The sequence below is a fragment of the Bos taurus genome, chromosome 5 (genome assembly GCF_002263795.3).
Source record: "Bos taurus isolate L1 Dominette 01449 registration number 42190680 breed Hereford chromosome 5, ARS-UCD2.0, whole genome shotgun sequence".
In the NCBI taxonomy this organism is placed as follows: Eukaryota; Metazoa; Chordata; class Mammalia; order Artiodactyla; family Bovidae; genus Bos; species Bos taurus.
The window spans coordinates 92,377,389-92,398,658 of NC_037332.1; the positions used below are offsets into that span (position 1 = coordinate 92,377,389).

A 21,270-nucleotide genomic window follows, 5' to 3' on the forward strand; every position below is an offset into this window, starting at 1 on the left:
ATGACTTTTGTTTTCCCCTGTTAAAGGTAAATATAGAAAATTAAGGCATGCCACATTCAGCAATGGTCCACACTATATAGTGTGTTTCTCTCTAAATAAATCAATTTCTTACATAAAATAAAGAAAATTAAAATTATATATTAACCCCAGAATATGTGGAAATATTTCCCATTTTTATAAATTTGAGAAGTATTTTTAAACTCATTAAAACTATAAAAGAAAATTTATTTGAGTATTTTTAACTTCATTGTAGCTTTCTCTTACTTATTTTGAGGACCAGTTAGTGACTTCCAAGAGAAATGACAGAGATAGAACTTCCAAACTCCAAATATTCCAATGACAAAATATAGACGGTAAGAATCAGATGATTTGACCTATTGTTTTTCTTAGAAAATTTCAGAGTTCCCCATAATGCAGTCACAGTTTAACTTGAAAATGCTATTACTTGGAATAGCTACAAAACACACTGGGGCTTGTTTTAGGTGCACAAGAGAAAAAAAGCAACAACAAAAGATGAGAAAATCAGTGAAAGAAATCATTTCGGGATTTCCATTTTACAGGATACTCAAGAGAGTCTTGCCTGGAAAATCCCATGGACGGAGGAGCCGGTAGGCTGCAGTCCATGGGGTCGCAGGAGTCGGACATGATTGAATGACTTCGCTTTCACTTTTCACTTTCATGCATTGGAGAAGGAAATGGCAACCCACTCCAGTGTTCTTCTTGCCTGGAGAATCCCAGGGACGGGGGAGCCCGGTGGGCTTCCGTCTGTGGGGTCACACAGAGTCAGACACGACTGAAGCGACTTAGCAGCAGCAACAAGAGAGTCATGGTATAAAGTTGAGAATTATTGATATACATTAATCTCGATTCTTTTTGAAATAGCCATGCAATCACAGGTAGGCAAGTATAGTACCTAACCACAAATATAAAACAGGTACCAAGCTGATTCAGCCTACTCTAAACCCCGAAATAGGAGCATTCTAATTTCATTTGGTTGATCTGGCATATTTATATCTCCAATTTAATGAAGCCTGAAGAGTCAAACTAGTAGTGTTATGATGAGTTAACACCACAGCTTTGATTGCTCACCATCCAAATAGCAAAATTTCCTAATATCATTTTTATGGGACTTAAAAGACATTAAACTAAATATGATTGCTGCTCCATAAAATGGTAGAATAGTTTTCCATATACTGTATATATGCAAATACAATATCCCATCTCAACCTCCAGTGCCCATAGTAAGTTACCCTTACAGCTTGGATTGAATAACTATTATTGGTTTACATGCTTCTAAATCTTGCATTTTGTGTAACTAAGATAGAGCTAAGCTCTCACAAAAGAGAACAATGCCTTATACACAAGACTATCTCGTTTAAAAGCTTTGCCTCATTATGCAAAGTATCCTTACCCACTTGAAATAAATTCATAATGCACAGAGAAGACAATGCATATGACCTGAAAATTACAAGGGAATCTTTTTAATGTCAAATGTTTCATATACCTCTCATTCCTTCAAATAAATGTTGGGCTGGGGATAAGAGATTCAGAAGAAAAGGGAATTAGATTTTAAAATTACAAACTTCAGTGAGTATATACTGTAGGGACACTCTATTTCTACCTTTTAAGAGAATTAGTAAATGTATAAATCATTGTTTCATCAGTCGCTCAGGAGTCCCCAGGTGATAAAGCTCTCTAATAGTTGTCGATATCAGGATATATGCCACAGAATGGTAAGGACTTCTTGGGAGGTTCATCTGTTTGCTTCAAATTAGCTGGTTAAACAGAATTATATAAGTTAAGTCCCATGAAGTGATCACAAGTAACTATAGGATATACCTTCAGTGGTAGGAAAGGTTTTCCCCTTCCCCCATCCCTTGTGATATGCTCAGTAAACTCTCCTTTATGGTTTTCTCCACTCTTTTCCACTGATATGATGACAACCATGACAATCATATTTTATAGAGGTATGCACTTTAATGCACTGATGTGTAAAATAGGTTTACTATACTCAAAACTGCTTTTTACTGGAGAGACTATGTCACAATTACTTGACTATAATAATAGAGAAAACCCAAAATAGCCTTACCTTACATAAGCATCACAATTTGGGACACAGGTCTGGAGTTGGCACCTTCACCAAATCCCCCCCCCCTTTTTTTTTGTCTCTCAAGGATAATTTCTCTGATACAGCTTCCATTATCTCTGACAGGACCTAGAACACTATTTTTCTTTCCAGGCGTTTTCACTATTTCTTGACTCATGTTGAAGTAAGGACCATATTTAATTTACATGTAAGTAAAATTAAAGGCCATAACTCTCATTTGAATCTTTAAAATAAACATTTTGCTATACTTAAGCTTAATTATATTGATCATATTGCATGGTGTAAGAATTTATATATATGACTAAATTATCTATATTTGATATAGAAAGCAAGTGTTAAGAAGTCCTTTATCCAAATTAAAGTATTTATTCTTTCAACCATTCAAAAATATGCAGAAAGAGCCAATAGAAAAAGGATATCAAAATTGAAAAGCCCCAAAGTAGGAGAATTAAGTTCCAAAGTAAATAAAAAAGAAATGTAAACAGCTCAGTTTTCACAGGAAATTTTAGAACTTTTGAAATCCTCAGCCATATTAAGGACTAAAAAAGGGTCAGAGTACAGAGAAGATAGAATATTATTGCAAGGATGTTATCTTAAAAAAATTTTTTTGGCCATACCACTTGTCAAGTGAAATCCTAGTTCTCAAAATAAGGATCAAACCTATGCCCTTGTGTTTGAAACACAGTCCTAACCACTAGAGCACGAGGGAGGTCCATAGGATTTTCTTTTAACTAAATGATTTATTTCACTGCATCTTGTATATTTAGAGATTACATATTTACTTTGGTGAATATCTAGAGGTATGGAAATAAAATGTGGCAGTAAAGAGCCTTCATAATCCACAAACACAATGTCCATCATAAGACAAAAAGTGTGAGTCTCTCTGTCGTGTCCAACTCTTCGTGACCCCATGAACTGTAGTCCTCCAGGCTCTGTCCATGGACTTCTCCAGGCAAGAATGCTGGAGTGGGTAACCATTCTCTTTTCCAGGGGATCTTCCCAACCCAGGGATCGAAACTGGATCTCTTGCATTGGTAAATCCTCAGTATGAAATGTAATACTAACAAGAAAACAGAGAATATGGGCAACTCCCCAGCCTGTTTCATTCTCCTCTCTGGTTGAGTGTTTAAATTTACAGCTAAGAAAGCTGATTAGGTTTACATTCTTGAAAATAAATCATAAAAAAAAAAATTTTTTTTTTTTTTACAAATAAAGAGTAGAAAAATATTTGAAGTGACAGTTTAAATTGGGGTTGTAGCATAAACTCTTTATCTTCCAAAATCTCTTCTTTCTGAAATTCTTCCTTTCATTTATAATCCATTGTTCTTTAGACATATAAACCCTGAGAGAGGGTGTCCTCTGAGTTTGAGAGGAGTATAAATAAGAATAAAACAAAATAGCTTTCTATACCTGCAATATAAGAGATTTCTCCTTAGGGAATGCCTATCTTGAGTTCCTTTTTTAAATTGTTCCTCTCTTATTTTTTTTTTAATTAGAAAATAATTTCTTTATAATATTGTGATGGTTTCTGCCATACCTGAATCCCTGGTGGCTAAGACGGTAAAGAATCTGCCAGCAATGCAGGAGACCCATGTTTGATCTCTCGGTCGGGAAGATGCCCTGGAGAAGGGAATAGCAACCCACTCCAGAATTCTTGCCTGGAGCATTCCATGGACAGAAGAGCCTGGTAGGCTACAGTCCCTGGGTCACAAAGAGTCGGACATGATTGAGAGACTAAGCATACACACCTATATATAAAATTTGACAAATTTTATTATTCTCAGAAGAAGGGTTGATGTGGGATCCACTATTGCTAGAAGTAGAGTCTATGACCCTTTATTAAAAAGAAAGGGACTGTATATGCATTTTTGAATATCTGGTCAATCTGGTGAAATGTTTGATTCGTCGGAGCCCTAGATCAGAGGTGAGGTACTGGGTTAATTAATTACATTTATTAGAAATTCTGTCAAAATGTTGTAAGCAATTTTAGCAGACATGAAATTTTCTACTTGGAAATTTCTATTATATGTTGCTACCAAGTTTTTATGAGGAAAGTACCCTCTCTCACGTAAAGACAACTCTGAGATAAGTGTTGCACAGTCTCGTTCACTGATGTTAGGGAATATTTCTGTGCCAGTTCTATATAATTACTCATGTGGCCACAACTTCTGTAATAGAAACAGCAGAGGCTGTAGGTTTTTATGTCTGACACACATGATGTGTGGACATAAACTAGTGTGATTTTTTTTTTTTTTGCGTATCCTTCTTCTTACAAACTTCATCCCTAGTTTAATCTGGAATAATATTATTTTCAGAATACTGTCTAGTTTATAAATAAAGAATAAAATAAAATTAAAAATAGGCATTCCAACTTGAGGCATTAATTATAATTATAATTATAATATTTGGATAATTATTAGTTTTGTATCTGGGATAATTTCACATTACCATTCTTCTTTAATCTCATCATTTGATCCAGATTAACCTAAACTTTTAGGTTTTATAATGATTGAATAAATAACTTGTAATTTAAAAATATTGGAAAGCATTTTCTTCACATGTAGTTTAAAGCTAAAATTCCTGAATGGTTACGTTCTTACAGGAAAGTAGGAATTAGAGGAATGAGTTTCTTATATGTGAATGAAGTAAAATAAAAACTGAGGAAATTTTAGTCTTTCATTGGCCATAAGCACCTGACCTGTCTCTTGAGAAACCTATGTGCGGGTCAGGAAGCAACAGTTAGAACTGGACATGGAACAACAGACTGGTTCCAAATAGGAAAAAGAGTACGTCAAGCCTGTATATTGTCACCCTGCTTGTTTAACTTCTTGCAGAATAAATCATAAGAAACGCTGGGCAGGAAGAAGCACCAGCTGGAATCAAGATTGCTGGGAGAAATATCAATAACCTTAGATAGGTAGATGACTCCACCCTTATGGCAGAAAGTGAAGAGGAACTAAAAAGCTTCTTGATGAAAGTGAAAGAGGAGAGTGAAAAAGTTGGCTTAAAGCTCAAGATTCAGAAAAGTAAGATCATGGCATCTGGTCCCATCACTTCATGGGAAATAGATGGGGAAACAGTGGAAACAGTGTCAGACTTTATTATTTTGGGTTCCAAAATCACTGCAGATGGTGATTGCAGCCATGAAATTAAAAGATACTTTCTCCTTGGAAGGAAAGTTGTGACCAACCTAGATAGCATATTGAAAAGCAGAGACATTACTTTGCCAACAAATGTCCATCTAGTCAAGGCTATGGTTTTTCCAGTAGTCATGTATGGATTTGAGAATTGGACTGTGAAGACAGCTGAGCACCGAAGAATTGATGCTTTTGAACTATGGTGTTGGAGAAGACTCTTGAGAGTCCCTTGGACTGCAAGGAAATCCAACCAGTCCATTCTAAAGAAGATCAGTCCTGGGTGTTCATTGGAAGGACTGATGCTGAGGCTGAAACTCAATACTTTGGCCACCTCATGCAGAGTTGACTCATTGGAAAAGACCCTGATGCTGGGAGGGATTGGGAGCAGGAGGAGAAGGGGACGACAGAGGATGAGAGGCTAGATGGCATCACCAACTCCATGTGAGTTTGGGTGAACTCTGGGAGTTGGTGATGGACAAGGGAGGCCTGGCGTGCTGCAATTCATGGGGTTGCAAAGCGTTGGACACGACTGAGTGACTGAACTAAACTGAACTGAATCTCCCTTGTTCAGTGTGAAAAGATAAAGAAAAATAATAAACACAATATTTGCACATTTTAAGGGTATATCCACATACCCTTCACAATTTGAACAATACTTATTATTAGTTTGCTCTGCTTATACTAAGTGTTGGCAACATTATAACACTTTTGCAGCCCTATTAGGACCATATTCTTGCCTCCCCTATTTTCTAGATGGAAAATTTGCACACAGAGATGGTAGGGGGCTTCTCCCAGTTTGAACATTTGATAAGGAATCATCATTTCCTTAGACCAAATTACAGCAGGTTTACATTTGTGGTCCATGCTCTAAAACCTACACTCCAGAATCAATGACTTATTAAGGAAAAAAGATACAGTATTTTAAAAATTGAGTTAATAATTTGCTTATATGAAATAGTTATGGTAATAAAAATTCAGTTTATGTTATAATCTAAAATGCAAACAGGCTCTCTATGCTAAATTTTCAAATAAGCAATATATAATTAATGTGTGTAAATAAAGAAAGGCTAATTTTAAGAAAAAAAGTTAAAATTTACTGCCTATACTAGTCTATATGTTATTAGTTTGTTTTAAAACACTGTTTTGAATTATATTCGTTAAATGTTTTTACTTAAGGCAAATAACTATGTGTTATGACAGTGTGATTTTTCTAACTTAATTGACTTCAAAGTAACAGTATTACATGGAGACAGACACATAAATGTTGCCCCAGTTGGAACAGAAGTCTTCAAAGTCTAAATAGATATCAAGCACGTTTAATGAAGACATATAATTTCTACTGATAAATTATGTAGAAAGTGATACATTAAAGAAATTTATTTGTATGTACCAGGCTGTATGGATGTGAGAGTTAGACTGTGAAGAAAGCTGAGTGCCAAAGAATTGATGCTTTTGAACTGTGGTGTTGGAGAAGGCTCTTGAGAGTCCCTTGGACTGCAAGGATATCCAACCAGTCCATTCTAAAGGAGATCAGTCCTGGCTGTTCATTGGAAGGATTGATGCTGAGGCTGAAACTCCAGTACTTTGGCCACCTCATGTGAAGAGTTGACTCATTGGAAAAGACTCTGATGCTGGGAGGGATTGGGAGCAGGAGGAGAAGGGGACGACAGAGGATGAGACGGCTGGATGGCATCACCAACTAGATGGACATGAGTTTGAGTGCTGAGATTCATGGGGTCAGCCGGGCGTGCTGAGATTCATGGGGTCAGACACGACTGAGTTACTGAACTGAACTGAACTGAACTGAGGCTGTGTAGTACAGGCAAATATTTGGATCAAATTTTTTTCAAAACTTAATAATTGTAAGGTTTGTAATTTTAAAGAAAATCCTTTATTAATTAACTAATTGAAACTGAGACAATGCTAATGCAGTGTTAAAAATCTGACTTTACTTCTAAAATTTTTTAAGATAAAACTGATTTTACATTGAGACAAGTGACTTTGTGCAAAGATTTTAATCATGTTTCTTTTTTTTTTTTGAAAAAAAAATACTAGAAAACACAAGAAGAAGTTGATTTTTAAAAAGCAGCATGTGATTTACAGCAAATATGCTGCTGCTGCTGCTGCTAAGTTGCTTCAGTCATGACCGACTCTGTGAGACCCCATAGACGGCAGCCCACCAGGCTCCCCCATCCCTGGGATTCTCCAGGCAAGAACACTGGAGCGGGTTGCCATTTCCTTCTCCAATGCATGAAAGTAAAAAGTGAAAGTGAAGTCGCTCAATCTTGTCCGACTCCTAGAGACCCCATGGACTGCAGCCCACCAGGCCCATCCGTCCATGGGATTTTCCAGGCAAGAGTATTGGAGTGGGTTGCCACTGCCTTCTCCGACAGCAAATATAGTCTTTGTACATTAAATAAGCATGTACAATACATAAGACTATTTATTTCACATGATTATATACATACCCAAGGATGCTCTTAAAATATATTAAATAAGTATTACTTGGGGGAAGTGGTAGTGATTCTGTGAAAAACTGAAGATATGGGTAAAATATTTAAAAATGTAAAAGGCTTGACACTGATGATTCACACCATGAACTGAAGAATGTGATTAACTCAGCAATCTGCACCTGAGGTCTAGAAGGGGCAAACAAGTATATGATTTTATGTGTTTGGATACAGAAAAATATTCTGTTGGGCTTTCCTGATGGCTGGTCAGTTAAGATTCTGCCTGCCAAGCAGGAGATGTGGTTTACTCCTTATCTTTACATGATCCTTGGGTTAACACACACATAGACACAGATACACACACTAGATGGAAACATGTATGTATGTGTGTTCAGTCTCTAAGTCTGTCTGTCTGCTGCTGCTGCTGAGTTGCTTCAGTCGTATCCGACTCTGTGCCACCCCATAGATGGCAGCCCACCAGGCTCCCCCGTCCCTGGGATTCTCCAGGCAAGAACACTGGAGTGGGTCGCCATTGCCTTCTCCATTGCATGAAAGTGAAAAGTGAAAGTGAAGTCGCTCAGTCATGCCCGACTCTTAGTGACCCCATGGACTGCAGCCTACGAGGCTCCTCTGTCCATGGGATTTTCCAGGCAAGAGTACTGGAGTGGAGGGCCATTGCCTTCTCCAAAGTCATGTCTAAACAGATATAAAGAAAACATGAGGAAAAAAGTGCATTTTGTCAAGGAGGTGGCGATGGATATGGCAAAGTTTTCAAAGATGGTATGCCAAATGACCTAAGTCTGGGGAGCAATGTCTAAGTGCAAGAAAAAAAAAAAAAGTTGGTGGTGGCCTTGCAATTTGATAAATAGTAATAACATTAAATAATGTTTAGAGAACGTATTTTCAATAAAACAATTTATCTGATGTTGTAAAGATTCTGCCTGCCAAGCAGGAGATGTGAGTTCCATCCCTGGATCTGAAAGATTCTCCTGGGGTAAGAAAAGGCAACCCACTCCAGTATTCCTGCGTGGAAAATTCCATGGACAGAGGAGCCTGGTGGACTACAGTTGCAAAAGGACTTCATCCTGTGTGCTTTATACCATAAAGAATCAAATACAGGGAATTTCAGCCTGAGAGCCCTTTTGTTGTTACTGTTTTAGTCATTAAGTTGTGTCCAGCTCTTTCACAACCCTGTGGACTGTAGTGCACCAGGCTCCCCTGTCCATGGAATTTTCCACACTTAGACATTGCTCCCCAGACTTAGGTCATTTGGCATACCATCTTTGAAAACTTTGCCATATCCGTCACCATCTTCTTGACACAATGCACCTCTTTTTTCCCTCATGTTTTCTTTACATCTATTCAGAAATGTGCCAATACATTTTTTTAAAATCACAAGTGTGTCACTATCATGCATAGAAATTCAGTATCACTTACTATAACCATAACCATACAAATAAATATGTTGAAAATAAGATAAAATTGATACATTTTTAAAGTTTTTAAATACAAACTAAAATGTTAAAAATCATCATACTGTAAATAAGTCCTTCAATGAGATGAAAGGGACTGTTCAGAATCAGTAAGCAGGGAAATAAGGAAAACACTGCAGAATTGGAGATGAATATAACCTTCTTTACTAATAAATAGTTGTATTTCAGTTTTGATTTTAAACAAAAACCTGAGAAATTCTAATACAAATGTAAATGTAATCAAAATAATTAAAATAAAATTGTTCCTCCTTCTCTGATATGGCTGGAAACTTAAAATTGATGCCTTGAGAAATCATGTACTTATATGGCTCTGATTTTGAGAAGGCAACTGAGTTGTCAAAACTCCTTTTCTTTTCTGAATATACCAATAGTTTAAAAAACTATTTTATGCTTTTATGGTTTAAAAAAAAACAGACTTAAAGGATCCTATAACTCATCTAAAGTCACATATCTACTTAATGTATAATACTAGGACTCAGTTCTACAGCCAATATCTGAGCTAAGAATATCTGCTGCCCCAGTGGTTACTAAATGGAACATAGCCAGTCTGGCTTTAATGTCTCCTCAGAACGTCTAGTTAGTGGGTGGAAACACTTGTCTAGCTGAAAACCAGGCAGTCTTTATGATAGATCTCTGGGTAGGAAAGCTTGCCTCTAGTGCCACTTCCCTGGGTTCTCCTTCCCTGCTTGCTGAACCCTGCACTGCTGAATCCTTGCGTGTTTAGCCCTGATCTGTCAAACGCAAAATGCAAAGTGTAGATTATACTGGCCTTCCCAGGTGGCGCTAGTGGTAAAGAATTTGCCTGACAGTGTAGAGAGATGTAAGAAACACAGTTTCAATCCCAGGGTCCAGAAGATCCCCTGGAGAAGGGCATGGCAACCCTCTCAAGGATTCTTGTCTGCAGAAAACCATGGACAGAGGAGCTTGCAGACTACAGTCCATTGGGGTGCACAGAGTCAGACATGACTGAAGCAATTTAGCACCCATCTGCCTAGATTATACTACAAATGGCTGGAGCCAGGAATAAGAAAACATGATCTAAGGTACAGCTCTTGATTTGCTTCACTCCTTCCAAGTCACCTGGGAACGATAGTTTTTAGGTGGAAAGTAGTAGCTATTTCTAAATGTTTAGACTTTTTGTTCTTTTCCATTTTTTTTTTTACACATTGTTTTTACATCTTACTTTTAGTTTTTCTCTGTCTGAAATTTGCACACATTTTTAAGATTTTTGTATTCAAATTTGCCTTTAGTTTTGATTCAGTATTTATTTATGATGAATGTGTTGTGTGTGTGTTCACAATGTTTAGAAAGATATTTCTATGCCAACTTCCAAGAGGATTATGGCTTTTTGCCTCTTGGCCATTTTAAATATATTTACATTTTACTCTGTTATAATAATGACTTTTTTCTCTTTTTACATATATATATATGTGTATATATATATATATATGTCATATCGTCTGCTTTTATAAATTAAACTATTACCATCCTATGATGTAAAAAGCTGATGCTTGTCATCTCTTTAAAAAATTTCAAGCACAAATTTGGGCTGCTTACCTACTCTTTACAAACTATTATTTTAGACTATTAACTAATGGGTGTAGATCTAATACTAATTGTTAGCTTGGATTTTTCATTTTCAAAAGGATTTCATAAATTTTGAAATTCTTTACCAATTAAATCTTTCATAGTAAAATAAAAAAGAATGAAATACCTTGGAATAAATTTAAGAAAGTAAGTTCAATATTTGCACACCAAAAACTTCAATACATTGTTGAGTGATATCATAGAAGATTTAAGCAGAAGAAGAGACGATGCATTTTATGAATTAGAACACTCAGTAATTGTAAAATAATTCTTTTCAAATTGACTTCTAGATTTAATACAATCCCTATCAAAATCCCAGCAAGCCCTTTTACAGAAATTAAGAAGTTAATCCTAAAACTTATTTAGAAATGCAAAATACCTAAAATAGAGAAAACATCCAATAAAAACAGAGGACTACATTTCCTGGTTTTAAAATGTTATATCAAGCTACAATTATAAAGACAGTATTGTACTAAGACAGTAATGGGCTTCAGACCAATGGGACACAATTGAGATCCCTAAAATAAGCCTTTACATTGAAGACTGGATGATATTTTACAAAGATACCAAGTTGACCACAGGAAAAGACAGCCTTATCAACAAATGATGCTGCTACAGTTGGATGTATACAAACAAAATGTGAAATTACACTCTTAAAGTATCTACAAAGATTAAGTTATAATGCGTCATAGACATAAATGTAAAAACCAAAAATTTTCAACTTCTAGAATAAAACTTTTGGAGATCTTCATGATCTTGGGTCAGGCAGAGTTCTTAGATATAACATCAAAATATGTGAATGATTATGCATAAAAGAGGAAAAAATGATCATCTCTACTTCCCTGGTGGCTCTGCCTGCAATGAGGGAGACCTGGGTTCAACCCCTGATTTGGGAAGATCCCCTGGAGAAGGCAATGGCAACACACTTCAGTATTCTTGCTTAGAAAATCCCATGGACAGAGGAGCCTGGCAGGCTGCAGTACATGAGGTCGCAAAGAGTTGTACACCACTGAGCAACTAACAGTTTCACTTCTATGTAATCAAAGTTAAAAACCTATATGCTTCAAAGATAATATGTAAAAGTGAAAGACAAACTATAAGCTTGGAGAATATATTTTCAAATCAGTATATCTAACGAAAGACTTCTTTGTAGAAGATATAAGGAACTCATAAAACTTCACAACCAGAGGAGTGCCTGCTCAGTCACTTCAGTCGTGCCTGACTCTTTGCAACCGAATGGACTGTAGTCCCCCAGGCTCCTTTGTCTCTGAGATTCTCCAGACAAGAATACTGGAGCGGGTTGCCATGCCCTCCTCCAGGAGATCTTCCTGACCCAGGGATCAAACTTGGGTCTCCTGCATTGCAGGCAGATTCTTTACTGTCTGAACAACCAGGGAAGCTCCGTATAAAATTATCTAGCCACTTAGGAAAATAATCTGCCTGTTCCTTCAAAGAGTAAATGGAGTAACCATTTGATCTAGTAATTCTACTCTTAGATATATACACAAGAGAAATAAACACTCATGTCCACATTAAGACTTGCATATGAACATCCATAGCATTATTATTTGTTATAGCCAAAAAACGGAAACAACTTAAATATCCATCAAAAGACACATGGAAACATATGGTATATCCATACAATTTCATGCTGTATTAGGCCTGGAGAATTCTATGGACTGTATAGGGTCACAAAAAGTCAGACACCACTGAGAGGTTTTCACTTCATTAGGATAACAGTATTCATATAAACCAATAGAACAAAGCCGAGAGTCCAAAATTAGTTATTCCATTAAAAAATTTGGGGAGTATACAAAGAGGTGTCACTTCACACTGGTCAGAATGGCCATCATCAAGAAACCTACAAACAATAAATGCTAGAGAGGATGTGGAGAAAAGGGAATCCTCTCATACTGCTAGTGGGGATGTAAACTGGTATAGCCACTGTAGAGAACAATATAGTGAGTAGTAGTGAAGTTGTTCAGTCGTGTCCGACTCTTTGCCACCCCATGGACCGTAGCATACCAGGTTCCTCCATCCATGGGATTTTCCAGGCAAGAATACTGGAGTGGGTTGCCATTTCCTTCTCCAGGAGATCTTCCCGACCCAGGGATTGAACCCAGGTCTCCCTCATTGTAGGCAGACGCTTTACCATCTGAGCCACCAGGGACGAGAACAGTTTAGAGGTACCTTAAAAAACTAAAAATAGTTACCACATAATCCAGCAATCCCACTCATGGGCATATATCTGGAGAAAACCAGAAGTATAAAAAATAAATGCACCCTAATGTTCACTTAAGCAGTATTGACAGTAACCAGGACACAGAAGCAACCTAAATGTCCATCAACAGTTATGACATTTTTGATTGGTTAATGTTTTACAAATGTGTGAAGGTGATTCCATGACAAAAGATAGATTTTTCAACAAATAGTGCCTCTTTGTCTCCAGTAATTTTTTGCCTTTAAGTACAATTTATCTGACATTAGTTTTGCTTACTTTTGATCAATATTTGCATTATACAATTTTCAATCTTTACTTTCTAACTACTCATATTATATTTGAATTGAATTCTTTATAAACAAAATATAGTTGGGTCATAAATTTTATCTGCTATTTCAGTATCTGTCTATTAATTGTTATATTTGGATTTAAATTTAATGTAATTACTGATGTATTTGGGTTATTTTTTTTATTGTGATAAAATAATCATATAAAATTTATCATTTGAACCATTTTAAGGTATATAAATCAGCTCCATTTAGTAAATCCACAATGTTGTGCAGCCATCATGACTATAAATTCCAGAACATTTTTATCACCTCAAAAGGAAAACCCATACCCTTTGGGGAATTATTCACCATCATCCTATTGCATGGCTCCTGTGTGGTGTGGCATGCATGCTCAGTCATGTCTGACTCTTCTGCCAACCACTAATTTGCTTTCTTATCTTTGCATTTTCCTATTTTGGATATTTAATATAAATGGAACCATAGTATATGTGAAAGTTTTGCCTGATTTCTTTCAATTAGTATAATGTTTTTAAGGTTTATTCATGTTTTAGCATGTGTCAATACTTCATTCTTTCTTATGGTTGAATATTTTGTTTTATTAATATGCCACAATCTGTTTCTCTGCTCATTAGCTAAAGGATATTTGGGTTGTGTCTACCTTTTTTGCTATTACAAATACTGCTCCTATAAACTGGAGAAGGAAATGGCAACCCACTCCAGTGTTCTTGCCTGGAGAATGCCAGGGACGGGGGAGCCTCGTGGGCTGTCATCTATGGGGTTGCACAGAGTCAGACATGACTGAAGCGACTTAGCAGCCCCTTCTAGAAGCTCCTATAAACATTTGTGTGGAAGCTTTTGTTTGAGCATTTGTTTTCATTTCTCAACTCTCCATTAGGCCTTTTCTGACACCACCCAAAAACAGCAGAGAAGAGATTGGGGGTGGCAGTCCAGCTCCTTATATGACCTCCACTAATGCCTTGGGGAGAATTGGGGGCTTCATAATCACCTACTGCTGCTGCTGCTGCTGCCGCTAAGGCTGGACTGCTCCAGTGCTCTTGCCTGGAGAATCCTGGAGAATCCCAGGAACAGGGGAGCCTGGTGGCCTGCCGTCTATGGGGTCGCACAGGGTCGGACACGACTGAAGCGCCTTAGCGGCAGCAGCAGCAGCAGCATAAAGATTAGGAGAAGGCAGTGGCACCCCACTCCAGAACTCTTGCCTGGAAAATCCCATGGATAGAGGAGCCTGGTGGGCCGCAATTCATGGGGTCACTAAGAGTCGGACATGACTGAGCGACTTCACTTTCACTTTTCACTTTCATGCATTGGAGAAGGAAATGGCAGCCCACTCCTGTGTTCTTGCCTGGAGAATCTCAGGGACAGGGGAGCCTGGTGGGCTGCCATATATGGGGTCTCACAGAGTCGGACATGACTGAAGCAACTTAGCAGCAGCAGCATAAAGATTGGGATGGTCCCCTACAGCCTTCCCTGAGTGAAATTTTGGGGTTGCCACTTGCCCTTTGCTGTCCTGGGTGAGAATGGGCCACAATTTTGTTCTTTCTTTGTTTTCCTGTGGCAAGAACAGAGTAATCATTGTTTGAATGTTTTCTGTCTTGCTGGCCTGCCCCTTTGCTATTTCTTTGGTTAGAGAAAGCAGGCTTTTATTGCATTTTTTTTTTTTTTCTGCATCGTTAACAGTTTCAAATTGGGAACCCAAATCTAGAATATACAGGGCAGGGACTTCCCTGGCGGTCCGTGGTTAAGACTCTGCTCTTTCAATGCAGGGGGTGCAGGTTCAATCCCTGGTAGGGGAACTAGGATCCCACATGCCATGTGCTGTAACCAAAAATTTATTTAATTAATTTTAAAAATTAAAAAGAAAGAAAAAGTATAAAGAAAAAAAGAATATACAGGGCAGAAAGAAAATTCACAAAACTCACCATCATGGTATTCAATGTGTCCTAAAGTTCGTAGCTGGTCTGCTTTCTTCACTCCATCTTTCAGTGTCTTATTTTTGTCTTGTATACAATATCCAAGGTTTTTAGTCATACTTAGTAATAGAAATGAAAGTATGTCTTTTCCATTTTTCTGGAAGTAGTAGTCCCTGATTTACTTTTATCACTAGATAACAATTACTTTCTAGAAGTCTGAACTACTCTACACCCTCAGAAGTTGTCTTTCAGCTTGAAACTCTTTTATCCCTTCAGGATAGATAAGATACTTACTCATCTGACAGATCATCTCTGAACAAATTTGGATGTGAGACTACAGAGCAAATCATGTAAAAATATACTGGTAACATTTATAGCATGATATTGGTTTGTGGGCCAGGCATTCTATCCATAAGAATTATGGCTTAAACCTCATAAGAGCACATTTTCAACATAGAGAGGGAACAATGAAATTATCCAGGTAAACATAGCTGTATTAAATGTGAGCACTTTACCTCAGGAAGCACTCACACAGAACAGGAATTGTAACATGGGATCTGAACCCAAGAAGCAGCACTTCTGTCTCTGAGGGTTAGACAAGAGCTCTCTGAATCCCTAATTTTCAAGACAGGATTTTTCAGGATAAGACTAAGCCTCCTGGGTTGTCAACTTGCCCAGTTATGAAAGTGAAAGTGTTAGTTGCTCAGATGTGTCCAATTCTTTGTAACACTATGGACTGTAGCCTGCCAGGCTCCTGTGTCCATGGGATTCTCCAGGCAAGAACACTGGAGTGCGTTGCCATTCTAAGGGATCTTGTCAACCCAGGGATCAAACCGGGTCTCCAGCACTGAAGGAAAAAAAAAAAGAGAGAGAGTGAGAGAGACAGATTCTGGTTGAATTTCTAAATCAAAGATTTCCACCTAACCAATCAGCACTGTCAAATATACCTTATTAGCCTACAGCAGCTATTGTAACTTAAATATTGGATTTGAATGTAAAATGTCTGGTTTTTCTGCAGTTGCCAAAAATAGACCATTTAATGAGGTTATTCTTCCTCATTGCAAAGGAACTTGTATAGCTAAAAAGGGAAAAATCCTTCTGCATGAATTGGTGAATTTGGATAATTCTATTATGAATTTTCTTATTTTGTATTAATCCAAATAGTAACTTTGCTTGCTCTTCAATATGAAGTGAATGAAAATAGATTGCCAATATAATTATGTGATTATCTTTAATACTAAAATAAGCATCATTGTATGCTTATATCATTAATAATTTTATCAGGTATTAAAAGTCTGTATGAAATGTCTTATAAATAAATAATAAGTATATGCAGTAATTAACTGTTAATTTGAATAATAACACCTGAACATGCTTTCATGCCTTTTAATTTTGAGTGATCTAAGTTTTAAGTACCCATCAAACCTTGATGTGATTTGAGAATTTTAACAATTAATCATCCATACTGATAGTTTAAAAAATTAGAGTAAATGTTTTTGTTCTATAATCTTACTTTTTAACTAAATAAAAGTTGCTGCATCAAGTTTTAGCATCATTTTAAAATATGTCCTTGTAGAAGTTGCTATAAATGTCGACATTTTCAGCAGCATAAATTTATAGTGATACTGAATTTTTATGGCACTATAAAAGTCCCTACTCTTGATGACATCTACAGCTGCATTTTACAGAAATATTAGAATTTGTGTCTTAGACATGTGGTTTATCCTATCTGGTTTTTCAAAGAAAGGAAACTGGGGTAACAAATATTTCTGATATTCCCAAAAAGGTTAAATATATGTCATAGAAATTTAAAGATTTGTTTTCATTCTTTTCATATCTGGCAGTTATAGAATCTCTGTTACTTTTTTATCAAACTAGTTGAAGAAGAATAAAGAGAGGTTTAGCTGGGAATTGGATGAATGTATTAATGGAAGAAAAAGCAGATTTTTATTAGGAGAAATGGATGACAGAAATAAGATCATTATCATTTAAGCATCCATAGAGTTCCAGGGCTGTTGTCTTAATCTGCTTAACTATTAAGACTGTTGAGGACTTCCCTGGTGGCTCAGTGGGTGGGAGTCTGTGTCTCAATTTCTGGTCTGGAAAGATTCCACATGATGCGGGGCAACTAATCCTGTGCACCACAACTTCTGAGCCAGTGCTCTAGCCACAATTTCTGAGCCCTCAAGCCAACTACTGAGCCCATGTGCTGCAACTACTGAAGCCCATGCACCCAGAGCCTGTGCTCTGCAAGAAAAGTAGCCCTGCAAATGAGAAGCCTGTGAACGGCAACGAAGAGTAGCTTCTGCTTACCACACTAGAGAAAGCCCGTGTGCAGTGATGAAGACCCAGTACAACCAAAAAATTTTTGAAAAATAAAATAGATAAAATAAATGCTTAAAAAAAAGACTGTTGAGCTAAAACATTTAGAAAAAATGATAAATTTTATACATGAACCAATTTTTAAAGTTTATTGGAAGTTGAAAAAAAAACAATATTTGTATATAACTAAAACATTTACCAGTTTCTGTCCAGGATACATTATATTTAATAACTTTCAAATTTTCTTACAATTAAATCTAATCAAATGTTGGCTGCTGGTTCTTGAAAAAATGGCTGGAAGTGTGTCAAACAAAAATTTCCAAAAGTTGTGCGTTTTATGAACTGACCAAGGAAAACAGAAAAAAAAAAAAAAAATTGTGAGTAAGGAATAAAACTCTCTGGTGGCTCAGATGGTAAAGCGTCTGCCTGCAATGTGGGAGACCCAGGTTCGATCCCTGGGTCAGGAAGATCCCCTGGAGAAGGAAATGGCAACCCACTCCAGTACTCTTGCCTGGAAAATTCCATGGATGGAAGAGCCTGGTGGGCTACAGTCCATGAGATTGCAAAGAGTTGGACATGACTGAGAAACTTCCCAATGACACTGAAGGAATAAAACAACTTTTGTCAGCTTGTTTATTATGCATGCTTACAGGCTCAGTTGCTAAGTCATGTGTGACTCTTTGGGACCTTATGGGCTGTAGCCCACCAGGTTTCTCTGTTCACGTAATTTCCCAGGCAAGAATACTGGAACAGGTTGCCATTTCCTTCTCCAAGGAATCTTCCTGACCCAGGGATCAAACCCCTATCTCCTGCAGCTCCTGTATTGGCAGGTGGAATTTTTACCACTGAGCCACCTGGGGAAAGGAAAAGTAACCTTACATATGAAATATTTAAGTGTCAAGAAATCTTATTTTAATATAGCATCTGCCCCATCTCACTTTTTTTTTTTTTAACTTCATTTGCTTTTGCTTTTTGTGCCATATATTTCAGGGCCATATGTTTTTGTTTCTTCTAGGATATGTTTTTGCTCTGTGCCACCTCCTCTTCTGGTTTGGGAACAATCTGTTCTTTTTCAGTTAAGGATCATCTCAGTGTGGCAAGGAGAGCTCATGTATGGGTTGAGTTGACTACAAACTCTGTAAGTCCTGCACTGCCTCTTGGGGGCTTTGTTCTCCTGGACGTGCTCAATGATCAGAGAATCTACATTTAAGCCCTTAAATTCAGCATTGCTCTCTGCATTTTTGAGCATGTGCAGTAAAAATTCAACACTTTTTTTGGACCATTGACCCTGCATTCAGCCCCACTGTCTGGCCTGTGAACACCTACCAGCTCCACCAATGAAACAACAGAATGGCACACATTGCTTCCTTAAAGTGACATCCTTCAAATACATGGCTTCCCTGGTGGCTCAGTCGGTAAAGAATCTGCCTGCAACATGGGAGATTGCCTGCAATGCAGGAGACCTGGGTTCAATCCCTGGGTGGGGAAGATCCCCTAGAGAAAGAAATGGCAACCCACTCGGATATTCTTGGCTGGAGAATTCCATAGACAGGGGAGACTGGCAGGCTATAGTCCATGGAGTCGCAAGAGTTCAATATGACTTAGCAACTAAACTACGAACAACTACTACTTCAGATACTTCATGGCTTTTGGGATACGCATATCCTTAATGGTCAGGACACGAGATGCCAGTCCAGATTCAATGCACGATACTGGATGCTTGGGGCTAGTGCACTGGGACGACCCAGAGGGATGGTATGGGGAAGGAGGAGGGAGGAGGGTTCAGGATGGGGAGCACATGTATACCTGTGATGGATTCATTTTGATATTTGCAAAACTAATACAATTATGTAAAGTTTAAAAATAAAATAAAATTTTAAAAATAAATAAATAAAATGAACACTAAGATGTGAACTCTTGATATGCATCATTTTGTGGGGTTTTCTGGGTTAAGTGAATAATGAACCATTTTTAGAGGTCATCTCAGGCTGCTTACCAAAAAAGCCATCTTACTATTATCATGACACTGTTCTTAAAATCTCCCAAACTTTGAGGACTATGTTTACTCTCCAATTACAATTGCACAGGTTTGGGTAATGCTTGGTATGTATATAATATATACACATATAGTATATCATATAATTCTATTTGCTATATATATATATATATGTAATAGATGGTGCTATGAGTAAGATTTAGAGTTTGGTGATTAAAGATATTATGTGAAGACAAGTAATGAATAATAGTTTAATTTCATTTAAAATAAAATAAAAAGTGTCTGAGGCCATTAGGTTAATGGTAGTATTGGTTTACACTATAATTTCTACTACAATAAATTATATAATATTAACCCTTGGAAAATACGTGATAATTTAAGATCTGTTTCATCTGTTGGATCATGGAAATGGCAAGAGAGTTCCAGGAAAACTTCTACTTCTGCTTTATTGACCATGCCAAAGCTTTTGACTGTGTGAGTGAGTGAGTGAAAGTCTCTCAGTTGTGTCTCACTCTTTGCAACCCCATGGACTACAGAGTCCGTGGAATTCTCCAGTCCAGAATACTGGAGTTGGTAGCCTCTCCCTTCTCCAGGTCTTCTCAACCCAGAGATAAAACCCAGGTCTCCGGCATTGCAGGCAGATTCTTTACCAGCCGAGCCATGAAGGAAGCCTAATTGTTGACGGTGTGGATCACATTAAACTGTGGAAAATTCTTAAAGAGATGACCACCTTACCTGCTTCCTGAGACATCTGTATGCAGGTTAAGAAGAGGCAATTAGAACTGGACATGGAGCAACTGGTTCCAAATTGGGAAAGGAGTATGTCAAGGCTGTATATTGTCACCCTGCTTATTTAATTTATGTGCAGAGTACATCATGCAAAATGCCGGGCTGGATGAAACACAAGCAGGAATCAAGTTTGCAGAGAGAAATATCAATACTTTAGATATTCAGATGACACCATGCTCATGGCAGAAAGAGAAGAGAAATTGAAGAGCCTGTTGATGAAAGTGAAAGAGAAGAGTGAAAAAGTTGGCTTGAAACTCAACATTCAAAAAGCTAAGATCATGGCATCTGGTCCCATCACTTCATAGCAAATAGATGTGGAAATAATGGAAACAGTGACAGACTTTATTTTCATGGGCTCCAAAATCACTATGGATGGTGACTGTATCCATGAAATTAAAAGATGCTTGCTCCTTGGAAGAAAAACTATGACAAACCTAAACACCCTATTAAAAAGAAGAGACATTACCTTGCTGACAATGGACCATCTAGTCAAAACTATTGTTTTGGAGCCCCCCAAAATAAAATCTCTCACTGTTTTCACTGTTTTCCCATCTATTTGCCATGAAGTGATGGGACCGGATGCCATGATCTTAGTTTTCTGAATGTTGACTTTTAAGCCAATTTTTTCACGCTCCTCTTTCACTTTCATCAAGATGCTATTTAGTTCTTCTTCACTTTCTGCCATAAGGGTGGTGTCATTTGCATATCTGAGGTTACTGATATTTCTCCCGGCAATCTTGATTCCAGTTTGTGCATTTCTCATGATGTACTCTGCATATGAGTTAAATAAGCAGGGTAACAATATACAGCCTTAATGTACTCCTTTCCCAATTTGGAACCAGTCTGTCATTCCATGTCCAGTTCTAATTGTTGCATCCTGACCTGCATACAGATTTCTCAAGAGGCAGGTCAGGTGGTCTGGTATCCCCATCTCTTTCAGAATTTTCCAG

General features: G+C 37.4%; 1 pseudogene; it reads right to left on the bottom strand.

The window, feature by feature from the left end:
• Positions 1-18,143: 18,143 nt before the first annotated feature.
• On the bottom strand, positions 18,144-18,928 carry LOC112446826 (large ribosomal subunit protein uL22-like; annotated as a pseudogene).
• Between the last annotated feature and the right edge of the window lie 2,342 nt (positions 18,929-21,270).